At 35.8% G+C, this 17,689-nt stretch overlaps 1 pseudogene; it reads right to left on the bottom strand.

Moving 5' to 3' along the window:
* Window positions 1-2,869: 2,869 nt before the first annotated feature.
* On the bottom strand, window positions 2,870-10,250 carry LOC149018273 (floral homeotic protein APETALA 2-like; annotated as a pseudogene).
* Between the last annotated feature and the right edge of the window lie 7,439 nt (window positions 10,251-17,689).

Below are 17,689 nucleotides of genomic sequence, written 5' to 3'. Positions count from 1 at the left end.
GCTCATGGATTTCAAATAATAAAGATAAAAAAATATCTATAGGATGGCACTAAGTTAAACATGTTCCACATGCAATTGATAGCACCCTTTTAATTAGAGCCAATTAAATTGTTAATTTTCTTTTTGGCCTGGTAGGCTCATAAAAATGACTAAGATAAATGGTATCATTAAACTAGAAAAAATAATAACCCAAAATTAGAAAAGCAATTAAACTAGCACCGTGAACCCATGCAAAGGGTTTAGTTATGATATGCCAGATTCCACCAAGTATGCAAATGGAACCTAACCATACATGTACCTCTAATTATATCTTCTAAATCGTCCACACACTAACAATTTATCATTCTCCCTTAGAGGGAGATTTTAGAAAATAACCAAATATAACATCGGGATTAAGGGTCAAATTGTAATTCTTCTTACATCTAACCCCGGGAGTCCAGGTATCACCTAGAAAATCGTAAATTGAATACACCATGAATGGTTAAGAAAAACCTACAAATGAATGTCAATCAGCTACATTGAATCTACTTCGCTTTCTCACAGATACCTTACGACCAATGTGGATTGGTAGAGATGAGAAGTCAAAATGCTTCTCCATGCAAATATTTTGATCCATTAGGTGGGATCATACCTAATAGTCCAAGCTCTCTACTACCATCACTTTCTTTTTTTGGTGAGCTTCTCTTCTAGTGTCACACATCTTAGAACTCTCACTTCATTTTTAAAATATATCAAAATAAATCAAACAAATAGTGATTCCATCCATTTAACATAAAACGTGGCTCATGCAAGTGGCATAAATCAATTCATGCTGCAAGTGGCATAAAAGAATAATCAATCTATTAATGGGAATATTTTCACAGAATAAAAACATGTTAAAATGATCAAAGGCGTGAACGGCTATTCATCTCCACCAAATATATCCTAACAACCCCAAAATAAAAACATCATAAAACTTGACCCTAGGTGACCATATATGATTAGTTTATCAAATAAAAAGAATTATCAATATAATAAATTTAAATATATTTATTTATATTTTTAATCTCTTGAAGAGTCAAATAAACCTTTTGCAAAAGAGATTTCTACAATACATAATGATCCCAATCCCTATTTATTCTCTCATATCTCCTCTTTTCTTCTTCCTCTCTCCTCTTTTCTTCTTATTTATTCTCTTCCATTTCTTTCTTTTTATTTATTCTATAAGTGTGGATTAAGGAAAATTTGGGAAAAAATCTTCTCCACAATTAGGTTCTCTTTCTCTTTTTCAATTTCTTTATTTCTTTATTTCTTCTACAATTTTTGTTATTTAATTTTATATTATAAATAAAATGTCTATAGTTAGTAAGGTAAACTAACTACCATTGGTTTGCATCTCTTACCTAAAAAAGAAATTTTTGGTTCGCAACTGACATTTTAGGGTTGATGTTATGTGTATTTTTTTTTTTTTTGAACTCTTTAATTTACCTATATCTTGTTGAAAAAAAATATCATTACCAATAATTTACATATTTTTGTCAAATATATGTGGGCCCCACAAAATATATGTAGGCGTCTTTAAGGGCCTTTTTGGTTACATTAGTCTGGAGATTTCAAATATCTAGAGATTTCAAATCTATGGAGTCATAATTTATAAAATTAAATTTTTGGTTGTGGAATGAAATTTGTGGATTCATCCTAAAAAACTATTTGATCGACATGATTTTTGTGAATGTGCAAATGTATAGCTTTTTTGAAATCTCTGGATTTCACCCATTACCCATAAATCTACAGATTCACGTTTTTAGTGTAAAAAGGTCAATCTCTAGATTTCATGAATCTGGAGATTTTTACAACTAAACAGATATAATTCTCAGATTCATTAATCTAGAGATTTGAAATCTCTGGATTCAAGTAACCAAACAAGCCCTAATATAATAAAATAATTCATAGATAGGACCCTAATGGGTCTTATAAAGGCCCACACAATATGTGTGGCAAAAAAAATTGGTGCTTCCCCAATCTGAACTTTTATTATTCACCCCCCCCCCACTATTGAATCCTGGTTCCGCTCCTGCATTGGTTGACATTGTATTATGCAGTATTTTTTTTTTCTTTCTTCTTTGGTTAACATTGTATTATGCAGTATTTTTTTCTTTCTGCTTATTTTAGTCTTCGGGCCAAGCGATTTAGATGCAGGTAAGTATTGCAGTAGCAAATTCAACAATAGTTATCTCATTTGTTCTATGTTGATGTTTTCTTGATCCTAATCATGGTCATTTTCTCACCAAGTAAAAACCCTTGAAGTTGAGTGATATCCCAGTGTAAAGAAAATTCAAGGAACAAGTGATTCAATTTCAGTTTCAACAGGAATGCTCATTCCATTTTGTTCACAGGTTAATACCTTGATCATAAACATAAAAAGACCATTAACCAACATCACAGTCATGAATCATCACCACTACTATCCCTTTCAACAACAATGTACTAACCATGGAATAACCTAATCTAATTTGGATTCATACCATATCACCACAAACAGTGGGAAATAACCTAATCTAATTTGGATTCAAACCATATCACCACAAACAGTGGGAAATAACCTAATCTAATTTGAATTCATACCAACCATGGAATAACCATGGTTGGTCTCTTTTTCATGGACTGTCCAAAAGAAAGTGATGAACAGAAGAAAAGTGGCAGTGCTTCACGTTTCCATGATTGAAAACATGAAGTTGGTAGTATCAATTCCAACCAACAGATGTTTGTATGAAATCTTCAATGAAGAACTCATGAGTAAAAGTGCAACAGGGAGGAAGGGAGGGAGAAAGAGAGAGAGAGAGAGATGGCAAAGCAGAAAGACTTGTTAGGGAGAAAGGAGGGGCGGTTTTCAGGTGGGTCTCACGAGAGAATGCAAGTCATTCTTCTGCTGCTAGCCCTGAGGGTTTATTATGGATGATGATGGCTGATGATGCTGCAGGGGTTGTGAAAAGTTGGGGTGATCCAGCAACAGCAGTTGAAGCTGCCCAGCCACCACTAACTGCCCTCTCTGTTGTTCCAACCAAACTGATGTTGCTGTGTCTCTCCTCAGGGGCTAGAGATAGCCCTCCTCCATCACCATTACTCGTAAGCTCAAACTGCAACAAAAGAGTCATAAACACAATTAGGAACAAAGAAAGATATAAGAAACCAAACCAATTCATCGATCAAAAGTCAATCACACCCACTTGATAATTTAGTGGATGATGGTGATGTTGCATGACGTGAACCACTGAAGCTTCCCCATTTCGCTGCAACTCATTGGGCTTGAAAAAGGAGACAGCCGGGGATTGAATGCGAGTGTGGCTAAGTAGCCGATATCCCTCTCCTTCGTTGCTCCTATCTTTTCTAAGAAAACCGCCGTGACTCGTCGCCTGCTCATCCAAACCAGCTTGTAATTGTTAGCCTACTCTAATCGAGAGTAAAATTTCAGACTTTTCTTTAAATAAACTCATTTCAAGTTGAAAGTTGGTGAAGGTCACCTGGGGGTGCCTGAAACCCTGGTTGCAAGTTCCCCAGTTTGGTTCAAACGCCACTGGCGAAGAAGAGGATTGATAATCCATGGTGGTGCTTGGTCGATTGTCATCTCTCGATTCAACAGCATCTCTTTTAGAGGCTGAGTTGCCCAAGCTCAAATTCAGGTTGAGCTCGGCATCGTTGCCTAGATTCAAATGTCCATATTTTTAAAAAGGAAAACGAAATAATCTCAAAACCAGACATAGAAAGGACCAATCTTGCATTACATAATAGGAGATACCTAACAAATTGAGCTTGTTCTCGTAAATGCTAGAATCGAAGTTAGTTACAGCTTCTTTCCCATTGCACTTGATTGCAGCTTTGTCGTAAGCCCTGTTAAAGATTACAGTGTTCACAGTAAACACTAAAACCCTTGAAAACCAAAAAGGAATTGAACTAGAAGCTAAAATCATCAGGAACTTGCCTGGCTGCTTCAACCTCTGTATCAAATAGACCCAGATACACATACCTGCAAGTGATTGAGATTAGACAGAGAATTAGAATTTCCAGTTCTAGAGCACTAAGGTTTTGCAAATGAATTTGATTTTCAGTTACCTTTTTTCCAAGAAATTGGTCATTCGAGCTTCCCATCTTCCACATTTGCGCAAGATAACACCTCTAAATTCTGAACTTCCTCTCGGATAGCTGGTGCTTTGGCGGCAAAGTACATGTACGAACTCTTCTTCATTAAATTTTTCATCTGTCACACCCCAGATCACAAATTAATAACACTTAAAAGCTACTTCATCAAGATCCATCGAAGGCAATAAACCCATACGATCAAAGACGAAAGCCATATTTAAAACCCATATTTAACTTTTTGTAACGAGCCACCGATAGTGTTTGGTTAACGTTGGGGGACCAAAAGGAATATTTAATTAATAAAACAAGCATTAATAAAAATCTAAAATAGAGAAGATAAGCGCCAATTTGGCGATAAGCGTGTATCTTTCCCATTCTCTCTCCATTTCATGGAAACAAACACATACGTGTTTCATATCTTCTTCATAATCTTCAATACTGAAATTTATATATGCTCCAACTCCCCGAAACTTGATCGCTGCACTGTCATAGGCACTGTAAAAAGAAATTTGAACTGATCTTTAGAAGGAGAACCAGAAAACCCAAATTGGTAGACACAGAGAAAGTAGTAGAGTTTACCGAGCAGATGCATGAGCAGTGTCAAATCTACCTAGAACCAAAGAACATGTTCCATATCGGTAACTGAAAAAAGAAGGGAATAATCAAGAAACAAATTTCTCAAAATGATGATTCTATTACCCACATACCCAGATAAACTTGTTTTCGACCGTCCCTCCAATTCAAGAACAAAGGGAGCTAAATAAGAAACAAATGAATAATTTTGGTTGAAGGCAGAGAAAGGGAGAAAGAAGTAGAACCATATTTGAGACTCCCAATGGCCACTGTTCATGTTAAAAGTGACACCACGATATTGGGAGCATCGAGACCTGGGCCCCCGGCGACTCTTCTTCATTGGCTGCGAAACCTCGGCGGGGGTTATTTCCATTTCCAGTTCCTCCCTAGGAAAAAACTGCCGTGTCACGACCTGTTTAGTCTTTGAAGAACAGTCAATCCCTTTTCCCTTTTCATCATCTCCATCAATTGAGTAATCCTCAAACATCTCTTCACTCCTCCGATTAGGCCAGTCGTTGTGGGATATAATTTAATATGAGAGTACCTCAATATATAGGCAGCAACATCCGTCTCATACACGAACACACACACTCTCTCTCCTCCCCTCTCTTTCTCTTCCCTATTAACCCTTTTGCTTTACTTATTATTCTCGCCATCTCTCTCAGACTTTACTGGTTAGTTTTTGAGTCTCCCTTCTATCATTAAAAGATTTAAGCAAAAAATGGAAGTGTAGGAGAGGAGGTTTGAATAGAGTTTAAAAAAAAAAACAGTGTCTTTCCTACACATCAATCCCTCCCACATTAACCAAATCGAAAAAGTATTCCAATTTCTCTCTCTCAATTACGTGCACCACTAATGAAAATTGAGGACAAATGAAACATTAGCAGAAATGGACATGTGATAGAGAAAGAATTAAGAAATGGCATTAATGCCAATTAACCCATTTAAACTTACAATTTTTAGATGATTAAATCATGTGCTGGAATTCTAGGCCAAAAAATCTTATAAATAAGGGAATTTTCATCAATGAAAGGGTAAAAGTAATTACCAAAAAAAAAAAAAAGCATAAATAAATGTTCACCCAAAAAAATGAAGTAATTAGAAAATTTTGAAGAGAAGTCACGATATATTGGCGGTTGTTCGATCCTTTGCCCAAAGTTAAGCATGGTTAGGAGTCAGCTAGATTAATCATACCATTTCGATCAAAGTCTCATTTTTGAGTTTCATTAAGATTGAGAACCTAGATCTATGATATGAATAAGAAATGCATGTGAGTATTTGATGAACTGAATTTGTGGAGACCAATCAATTAAGGACACATAACCCCACACAAGAAATCAAGAATTCTCAAATTTAATTTCCCAATGAGGGCAATCAAATAGGGTTGCCACCTCCCTAGGTTAAACCAAAATCAAAATGTTCTCCACGATCGAATGAAGTCAACCATTTCAATAAGATGTAGTGGTAAAAAACACTATTAATCAAAAAATTAAGATCACTTCCTCATGAAGATAATGCATAGCATTATCTTTTATCTTTTCTCCTCTAAATTGATACAGGTCAATTTAAATCACTATGCATCTACACTTACAAGTACATTTTTGGATTTTATCATTGAAGGGTTGTTTACTTGGTAAGGATCAATACTTTTTAGTGAAGAAGTCACCCATTCAACCCTCCCCTATCAATTCTCTATTAAAATAAAAATTCAGAGGTTATTTTCCAATTTATCAGTTTTAATATAATTTTTAAAATGAGATAAACCAGGAAAGGAATTTAGGGGCATTTAGGGAAGGGAAGTAAGACAGATATTGATTATTGACTTATTGAGTAGCCTTGAACCCCTTGAGTAGGTGTAGGTGTAGGTGTAGGTGTAGGTGTAGGTGTAGGGCTTCATATTTCATGATTTTCATCAGCCATCAGAAGCTCAGGGGGTTGACTGAGAGGAATAAAGGGCGGCGAAGGGCACTATGAGCTATCCGAAAAAGAAAAAAGAAAAAAAGAATAATAGAAGAAAAGGACAAAAACTAGGGTAGGACAATTGCCGCGTAGTTCCATGATTCCATCGACCCACTGTAAAAGTCGTTGGAATCAGTGGGCCCCACGTCCCGTGTTTCTTCCTGTTGGCCTCAACTTGGATGACCATTACCAAAAAAAAAAAAAAAACTTGGATGACCATTGCTCAGTGTACAGCTTTAGTTGTATTTAGTCAATGACTCAATTAAATTTGTGAAAAGCTTGGATTGAAAAACATCACATTATATTCTAAAAGACGTTTTGTGTGATTATTCAGTTGAGGATTACTTACTTAAAAGTGATTGGTGTGACGAAACTGCCCTTAAAGGTTTGTTATTTTTCTGATGGACACAATGGTGAGGTAGTTGAGTTTGTGCTCTCTTATTACTCTTTCATCACATGTATAAGTAGGTTCATTCTCTTTCAACACGTTTTCAAATATCACTCAGCTTTCCTAATTAGAATAGAATTTTCATTCGAATTTCTTATTTTAATTATCTACTTAGTGTTTTTTTTTTCTTTCTCTCTTTTCTACTCAATTAAAACTCAATTAAATAGCTTTTTTTAGGTATTTTATTATTTATTGAAATTAGGATGCTTGACTGATGAACTTGGTGAAGCTCTAAGTTTGCGTGCAGGTATTTTGGAGGCTTTAATTATAATCTGGATTTATGTGCGTTAAAGCCCACTCCGATAATTTATCAGTGGTTAAGTTTCTCAATAATAGGAGGAGGTTCTAAGGTAGTTGATTCTATAGACCGATGCAAATGTGTATTTGTTCCAAGGGTCTAACAATTCTATAGACGCTCTAGGCCGGAAAGTTCTATCGATCCCGTGCTCAACGGTTTGGCTAGTAACCCTTGGTTGTGGGGCAATTTGCCTTACGGGTGCTATGAACGGAATAGTCTTGGTTGGTTCCGTATATATATACTTATTACCAAACTAAAAAAAAAAAAAAAAAAAAAAAAAAAAAAAAAACAAACAAAATAGAAAGATAATAATAATAATAATGCGGTTCAAGTGTTTGTTGATTTTCCAATAAGACAAAATGGTTACATCCACGCAATAAATTTGATGCATAATGGTTCATCATAATTTTAGCTATGCGAAGCCTATGCAACGCTTATAGGAGGAGATGACTGGAAACATCATGGTGTTTTATAAATAATTAAGCTGAAGTATTATACCATATGAAATCGATGAATACAAGGACACAGACATTTAGATCTGAAGTTGCAGTAGGCCCTGAAGTTCAACAGTTTTATTTTATGGCAAAGACGCATAGGGTTTAGTTAGAGCAAAGGCTAGGTTTACACCGAGGAAGGGAATGAAAGTTTGTAAATAAGATATGATTGTCTATGCTAAAATATTGGAAGGAGAGTTGTTTTTAACTTTAAAGTAGCTGTTAGAAGATCTGCAGGAAAGAGAATAAGGGATGTCAGCATAAAATGTAAGAGAAATATGGTGGCATGAAGCAATGGGTTTCAGGGAAAATCCATTAGTCTTGATGGAGTGGAGAACGTAGGTTTCTTTTAGTGGGAAAGTATTTCGCCTAGGGTGCTGAAAACTATCAAATATTTTTTTTCTTATTTTATTAAAAAAAAAAACACACGGGATTTTTTTTTTTTGGTTGTTGTGAATTTTCGAGTTTTTCCCAAAACCCTAATCAATAATAAAATCATGCAATAACTAGAATACGATATTATATTTAGAAAGTATTGGGCATACCTTACATTAGACGTATATTGAAGAAGATCAATACAAACCTTGAATGCCATATCTGCAGAGTGACGAAGCCTTCTCCAATCTCCTCGTTTTTCTACCGTACCTCTTTCTTGTGGAGAGAGAAGAGAACAAAAGAACTTGAGCGATTGGAGGGATCCCATCATACCTATTTATAATAACAATCCCAAACCCTAGTCCACTTCCACAATGGACCGGTTTGGTCCATCTCAATCCTAATGGCAGTGCATCGGCCCGATGTGTTTAGACCCCCATCAATTATTAACCCCAGTAATTAATCCAAGCCCATATATTGCTTAGGATAAACCTAACAATCTCCCACTTGGGCTAGATTAATTGCTCTGTTACGATTGATGTGGCCATGGAATCTCAATCACAAAAATATGCCATTAATACTTGATCTAGTTAACAAGTTCACTAATGTCGGACAATAGTAGAATATATGTCTCATCATACGACATATTTCTTTCTATCAGTCACAATAGAAGTTTACTTACTAACTAAACCAAAATGAGATAAACAAGGAATATTCAAAAATTGTGATCACATAAACGACATTATTCCTTATTGATCCTTCGTCATACCCTTGAATATCGTCATATTCATGGGTTGCCTTGAACACCATCACATTCAAGGCCAACACACATTTAGACCCAAGGCCATGGTCAATAGTCAATCCGTCAATTATGACTAAAGCCACATTTGGACAATAGTAAAATACCATTTCCAAAACATCACAACAATAAAGCACAATTAAATTCATGCATGCATCAAAACTTCCATAAGAAAATAATTCCTTCATCATATATATCATAAATATCAGTCATTAACTCTCACTGAGTTCTCCCACTAAACAAGCATAAATTTAATCAAGAACATAATCAATCAAACTACCAAATAACGTGATGATGAGTGCAAAGTTCAATCATCAAAAAATTAAGGATTACTAAGGGAAAAAGGTTTCATCCCTTGTATTACTCTTTCTTCCCATCCTTAGAGTCTTTCTTCTCAAGCCAAGATTTATGTGCATTATCTCTCTTAAAATGTCCCTTTTGATCACACCAGTAACACGTAATATCATTGTGGTTCTTCTTTTCCTTGTTATATGGATGATACTTGTTTTTCTTGGAAGAAAATTGTTTGTTCTTATGAGACCCACTAGCAGATGCCTTGTTGTGTTCAATCAGATTCATAGTCTCGATTCTTGTCCTTTTCTTGTCGCTTTCCTCTTGAGCACATATGGAAATAAGGTCTTTCAGGGTCTTTTTCTTTGTCTGCGCATTGAGTGAAGTTCTAAGGGTAGCTTATGATTCTGGAAGAGATTTGATAGCAAGATGAACTAGAAATTCATCATCGATCGTTGTCCCAAGATTTTTTAATTTATTTGCAATAGAAGATATCTTTAGAAGATATTCTCTAACACTTCCCATACCATCAAATGTAGATGAAGTTAGCTTGGACATCAGTTCTCCTTTCTCCCCCTTTTGTGATAACTCAAACACTGCTTTTATCTCTACAAGATATTTTACTACAGTGTCCTTCATCTCTACACTGTCATGCATGGACTCCGGGATGGACTTTTTCATTATAATTAAACTTTTCTTGTTGGCTGTCACCCATTATTTATGCTTTAGCTTCTCCTCGTGTGTACTTGCAGCGGAAAGATCAGCGGGCTTTGGCTCTTTTAGAGCCACATCAAAATCAAGCAATCCAAGTGTAGCATTTATTTCATCTACCCATCTTTTATAGTTTTCCCCTGAAAGAGTAGGGATGGAAGCCAAAGCATTAGCCTGAGTAGACATCTTAAGAGGAGAACAAAAGTTCAAATAATCAACATACGTGAGAACAGACATTTAAACAAGTATATCATGATCATATTATGAGAATCACACGTCACTCTCAGATATACATGTATGAGAATCATACCATACCAAACGTGCTAAAAACAAAATTTTAGTCAACATGAGCTGACCAAGTAATATTTCAACCTTTGGGTTAAAATATATAAGGCCTCACATGTAATCTTACAAATACTGCGGAATAGCAATGACTTTCTAAAATTCCTTCACCTTTGGGTGATAAGAAACTTATGAAAATCACACCATACTAAACATGCTAAAAGCGTAAGCCTTAGCCAACATGAGCCGGCCAAGTAATATTTCAACCTTTGGGTTAGAATATACAAGGTCTTACATGTAACTTGCAAATACCGCGGGACAACAATAACTTTCGAAAATTCCTTTCACCTTTGGGTGATAAAGAACTTCTAAATTATGCTTCCCAAAACATCATAATATATTAACCCAAAATTTAATGCAACAATAATCCTCAAAAATCTCATTACCTTTGGGTTAATGAAACAAGTATATCATGATCATATTATGAGAATCACACGTCACTCTCAGATATACATGTATGAGAATCATACCATACCAAACGTGCTAAAAACAAAATTTTAGTCAACATGAGCTGACCAAGTAATATTTCAACCTTTGGGTTAAAATATATAAGGCCTCACATGTAATCTTACAAATACTGCGGAATAGCAATGACTTTCTAAAATTCCTTCACCTTTGGGTGATAAGAAACTTATGAAAATCACACCATACTAAACATGCTAAAAGCATAAGCCTTAGCCAACATGAGCGGGCCAAGTAATATTTCAACCTTTGGGTTAGAATATACAAGGTCTTACATGTAACTTGCAAATACCGCGGGACAACAATAACTTTCGAAAATTCCTTTCACCTTTGGGTGATAAAGAACTTCTAAATTATGCTTCCCAAAACATCATAATATATTAACCCAAAATTTAATGCAACAATAATCCTCAAAAATCTCATTACCTTTGGGTTAATGAAATTTCTTAAATTATTATTCATTCTCACTTGAGTGCAAATATCAATGTTACTTAGATAACATCACCTTTGGGCAAATGTCACCAAACTTTGACTACTGTGGCAGACAATAAGAAGATGGGGGAGATGCCACTTTAGTGGATTACATTCCTCCTCTTATTATCTCCATCCAAAATTTGTAGTCGAGAAACAAAATATGCACAATCTATTAATATAAAACACATTCAGTAAGGGGTTAATACAAATTTAAGAAGATGGGGGAGATGCCACTTTGGTGGATTACATTCCTCCTCTTATTATCTCCATCCAAAATTTGTAGTCAAGAAGCAAAATATGCACAATCTATTAATATAAAACACAACCAACAAGGGGTTAATACAAAATTAAATCTTTATTTTCTTTCTTCCTTTTCTCCCTTTTCTCCCTTTTTATTTATTTATTTATTTATTAATTATTATTATTATTATTATTAATATTATTATTATTTTTTTTTATTATTATTATTTTGATGAAAAAACCTTTTGCAGCGGGGAGGCCCCCTTCACCACAAGTTTCACGCAAAAAATTCACATCTCTTGCCCTTATCATTTGGATCCCAACAAAAATTTTTTTTTGTATCCAAATAATATCAAATTAACAGAATCTAGTTCCATAATGATTTAGGGTTTTAATTAAACCCTAAATACTTTCATTGGATCCGATTCAAAATCAAGTCAACATAATTTAGGGTTTCAATTAAACTCTGGATCCTCCTATTTCATCTAATCCAAAATTAAATCAACATAAGTAAGGATCCTCCCATTGGATCCAATCAAATCAACCTAATGTAGGGTTTCAATTAAACCCTAATCCTCCCATTGAGTCCAATCAAAAATCAAATAATATAATTGGATATCTCCTTTCTAAAAAGAAAATCGATCCCTTTAAACCATATAATATGATCTATAAAAAAATATGATTAAAACGAACAATTGATTCTAGTTTTGCAGGAAAGGCTCTAATGCCAATTGTTGGAATTTCTAGGGTTTTCCTCAAAACCCTAATCAATAATAAAATCATGCAAGGACTAGAATACGATATTATATTTAGGAAGTATTGGGCATACCTTACACTAGACGTATATTGAAGAAGATCGATGCAAACCTTGAATGCCAAATCTGCAGAGTGACGAAGCCTTTTCCAATCTCCTCACCTTTCTATCGTACCTCTTTCTTGTGGAGAGAGAAGAGAACAAAAGAACTTGAGCGATTGGAGGGACCCCATCTTAGCTATTTATAATAGCAATCCCAAACTCTAGTCCACTTCCACAATGGACCGGTTTGGCCCATCTCAAACAAAAAGGGGGGGGGGGGGGGGGAGAGCACCAAAAAAAATTTAAAAAAAGGATTTTTAAAAAGCCATTTATTACTTAGGATAAACCTTGCATAGGATGCTAACCTTAGGGTTTAGCATTCCACTATAGTCAAACATTGCTGAATTGAAGCCTATTGGTGTGTTTCATGACAGTCCTTGCTATAATGCTATCTTTTACTAGTGTACCAGTTATCCTATTGTCCCCAGTTGATCTGGTCTATTGATGCCCATTGACAAGTGTTTTTAGAGGAAGTAGCACTAATTACCTTTTTATGAAAAGCTCATGGATTTCAAATAATAAAGATAAAAAATATCTATAGGATGGGACTAGGTTAAACATGTTCACACGCAATTGATAACACCCTTTTAATTAGAGTCAATTAAATTGTTAATTTTCTTTTAGCGTTGTAGGCTCATAAAAATGATTAAGATAAGTGGTATTATTAAACTAGACAAAACAATAAATAATGAAACCAAAGTCAGAAAAGCAACTAAACTACCACCGTGAACCATGCAAAGGGTTTAGTTATGATATGCCAGATTCCACCAAGTATGCAAATGGAACCTAACCATACATGTACCCCTAATAATTATAACTTCTAAAGCATCCACACACTAACGATCTATCCTTCTCCCTCAAAGGGAGATTTAGAAAATAACCAAATATAACATCGGGATTAAGGGTCAAGTTGGTAATTCTTCTTACATCTCCCCTCGGGAGTCCAGGTATCACCTAGAAAATCGTAAATTGAATACACCATGCATGGTTAAGAAAAACCTACAAATGAATGTCAATCAGCTACATTGAATCTACTTTGCTTTCTCACAGATACCTTAAAACCAATGTGGAAAGGAATTTAGGGGCATTTAGGGAAGGGAAGTAAAACAAATATTGATTATTGACTTATTGAGTAGCCTTGAACCCCTAGAGTAGGTGTAGGTGTAGGTGTAGGGCTTAATATTTCATGATTTTCATCAGCCATCAGAGCCTTAGAGGGTTGACTGAGAGGAATAAAGGGCGGCAAAGGGCACTGTGGGCTATACAAAAAAGGAAAAAGGAAAAAAGAATAATAAAAGAAAAGGACAAAAACTAGAATTTTTCTTAAGAGCTCAAGCTTGTCCCCTTTACCTGTATGTCCTCCCTCTATTTAAGCATTGGGTCCATACCTAAAATGGTGGAATGTTCGGCTCAGCCCTTCAATGCAAGTGATTTGAACGGACGGTTGAGGTGGCTTCAGGATGTGACTGATATCGCAAGTTGATGAACTTGGTTCTTGGGACAACTGGTGATCTCGTAGGTGAATCAAGGGGTCAGTGTAGAGTTGATCTTGATGTGACGTTGTTCCTCAGTTGATGAGGCAAAATGGAGGTTCGTGGTACTCGAGACAGTCTGGGAGTGAATGAGAAGCTTCCAGTTTGTCAACGGGCATTTAATGAGAGTCAGTGCATTCAATGCTGAATTAAATGCTAGGTGCTCGACGTTTGGGTGGAGATGCGTTGAGTCCCTTGCCAACGTCATTTCAGCTGAAAAGTCATGAGGCGACAGTTGCGTGTCATTGAGTGTCAGGAGCAACAGTTGGGTGTCATCGAACCCTGTGATTCCTGACTTCTCAGTTGACATCTGCACCGAGAAGTCCCTTTGCAGAGACTTGACAACGAATCTTATTCAAACAAGTTTTGGCCCAACGGTCCGTTCCGGTTTAGGGACCCAAACCATCTTGACCATAAGAGGTACACTTGCAAGGGTTGCTAAAGACGGTAATTGCACGGCCACTTACCTCTCTTGACTTCTTCGAGACTAGGTGCCCCGATGCAGTTAGATTTGGTCGTGAACTTAGAAATCTGAACCTCACTTGCCGTACTAGATCTGACCATAGGGTTGTGTTCTCCCCCTCTATATTCCTCTGCTCTAAGCTTCTAATTGATTCAAGTTGCACAACGAGCAACTACCGTAGTACCTCCAGGTTCTATTTCTACACAAGTTCTCTTAGCTGAACGTTTCTAAATATCTACCATTAGATTTGGCAACTAAATCTAAATCGTCGAATAATATTCTTAATTTTTCTCTTTTATTTATGAGTTAGTTATGTTAGCCTTCTATCACCAGTTGTCATTTAAATGACATTAATTTTTTTATTATTTTTTTTTTGTGTAACAAATAAATGGGGTTTAGTAGCCCTGAAAAAGAAAACTAATCACGCATGCAAATCTTATCCGCCAGTAGGATCTCCTCCAATTCTTGGGGTGGATCTAGAAATAATCGCGAAGGTTCCTCTAAAGAAGTTGGTGTCTTCATCATCCAATCAGCAGCGTAGTTGGACTCTCGGTACGCATGTTGGAATCTAATTCCTTCATTGTTTCCCACTACTTCCTTTATTGCACGCATCATTCTTGCTAATTTCCCTTGTAATCTTACATTAGGCTTTAACGTTAAATGGAGCATTTAACGTTAAACTTCTATCACCGTCTCTTTGGAAACGATAAATGAATCTTGAGTTAATCATCAATGAATTTGTCGTTTTGGCTCTTGAGTTTCTTCCCTGCTTCCTGCGAAATCGGTTGTGATGGCTTCTAATATTTCTTCGTCCTTTTTTCTGAAACTTACTGGTTCAAACTATTTGTTGTGAGGGATTCAGTTTTCTTCTCTTCTAAAAGGCGATGATCTCTTTTGCTAACGTTGGGTAGGGGTTGGTTTTCAAAAGGTATGAAATCAAAAGAGAACCTTCAACTCAAGCTTTAGCCATAAAATAAAATGATAATAATAATAAAAGCGGTCCAAGTGTCTGTTGATTTTCCAATAAGATAAAATGGTTACATGGCAAATTTTAGAGTAAGTTACATGGCACTTCCTATTATCTCTTAAATTACAACACTTAGAGTTATTTACAGTTTAATTAAAAATAAGAAAAAAAAAAAAAAAAGAGTTATTTATAGTTATACTTTTAGGTAAATAGACGTGTAAAATGACTAAAATATTCTTATTATAGAATAAAGACCAATCTGTCCTCATTTTAATTTTTTTACTGCCAACCTTAGAGGGTGAAGGAAGAATCTTTTACCCACACCTCACCTCTCCCCTGCCGGTGACCACAGCCGGAAAATCGTCCCGAAAAACCCTCTCTCTCATCTCCCACAGCGGCAATGAGCGTGGCGGATGCTCCCAAAAAAAACCATCAATCATTTGGTTGGAAGCCGTTCTCCTTCTTGGAAGTATGTGTGCATGGTATATAGAGAGAACAAGTGGCTACCACTAGCTGTGAAATCCTAAAAGGAGGTGTAAGATTTGAACTGATTTCAGATCTTCGAGAGTCAGCACAAAGGGTTATTCAAGGGTTCGCCTGCATTTGAAATCAAATAACAAATCAGATTGGTAGAATGGTAGCTCTAATCAAATCAGCAAAGATCTAGTATTTTGCTTTTTTGAAAAATTCCCAGATCGAATCAACAAAGATATAGTATTTTGCGTTTTAGAAAAATACCCAGATCGACCCAGTCTTCAACAGCAGTTTATGTATGAGAAGGAACCTTTTTATCGTTTCTAACTTCTCAGAACGTCCATGGCAAGACTTTCTCCTCACTTCTCTCAAGGGACAACAACTCTAATGGAGGAAGGTTTCAAGTTCAAATGGTACCTGGGTCCCGCTGACACACAAAAAGTCTGGAAAACGGGATTGGTTTCTATTTAAAGTAAAAGGGCGATCACTTGCAGAGAAAAATTTTCTAACACTTAAAATCCTACGATTCCTTTTCTTTTTTCCATCTTCCAAACGCGTGCAAACAGATAGAGGGGTTCCGACAGGTACGGTTTTGGTCTCTAGCAGGTGAGGGGTGAGACGTACGTAGAAGATGGGTGAACGGAGAATTCCTTCACCCACTAAGAAGTGACTGTAGGAAAATTAAAATGATGGTAGAATGGTTATTATACTATAACAAGAGCATTTTGATCATTTTACACTTCATCTTAACTGAAATTGTACTTGTGGGTAATTTATAAGTTTGAGTGTATGTGCAATATAATTTAAATGGTAATAGCGAGTGGTTAAGAGTTTTACACCACCAAAAAAAAGCATTTTTCCCTACGGACAAAATCCGTAGCCATAAACATTTTGTCCGTAAGCAAAAATAAATGGCCTACGGATAATGTCCGTAGGCAGGCCGTTGAGAAAAACCCCGTAGGGAACTTCTCCCTACGGAAAAGTAGTGCCGTAGGTTTAAATATTTTTCCCTACGGAACTAGCACCTTCCGTAGGGAAATATATACAACTGTTTTTTCTGTTGGGCTTGTTGTAGTGTAAATGGCTCTTATATTCTCCCTACGGAAACAAAGTTCCGTAGGTTTAAATATTTTTCCCTACGGCACTAGAACCTTCCGTAGGAAAAGATATACGACTACGGATTTTTTCCGTCGGGCTTGTTGTAGGGTTAAACATTTTTGCTACGGCTCTTGTATTCCGTAGGAAAATATGTAAACATGGGTATACATAAATCAACATTTTTCCCTACAGCTTATTTTCATACCGTAGGCAAATATACATCAATGCATTTTTGCCTACGGTCTGTTGTGTCCGTAGGCAATATAATTTTTTTTTTTAAATACTACCATATAACCTGTAATTGGATACTGCATATCTACTTTGGAAACTCATAATATATAATAGAGAAGTACACAAAAACATAACCAAAATACTAAGACTTCCACATTCAATATTCTAAATACCACAAATTCATTTACAAAGTTTGTAGTCACAAATTCATTTACAAAAATGTCCCCATGCCATTGTTGAAGAGATACAAAAAAAAAAAAAAAGTTTGAAGCAAAAAGTCTCCCTTGCTCTCAAATTGTTATCCAACCAAATCTTCAATGTTGAGCTCTTTATCTCCATGTTCTCAAACTAACGCATCTGCAAGGAAACCAAAGAATAATGTCGTTAATATTGATTAGTAAAATGTTGAATTGTAAGAAGCATAACGTATTTGCTGCTACAAGACATATAGTGTTTGAATTCCTTTGTGACAGAAAGAAACGGGGA

This window comes from Hakea prostrata, chromosome 4 (assembly GCF_041222555.1).
Source record: "Hakea prostrata isolate BN-2017 chromosome 4, UWA_Hpros_2, whole genome shotgun sequence".
NCBI lineage: Eukaryota > Viridiplantae > Streptophyta > Magnoliopsida > Proteales > Proteaceae > Hakea > Hakea prostrata.
This window is presented reverse-complemented; position numbering and strand designations above follow the sequence as displayed.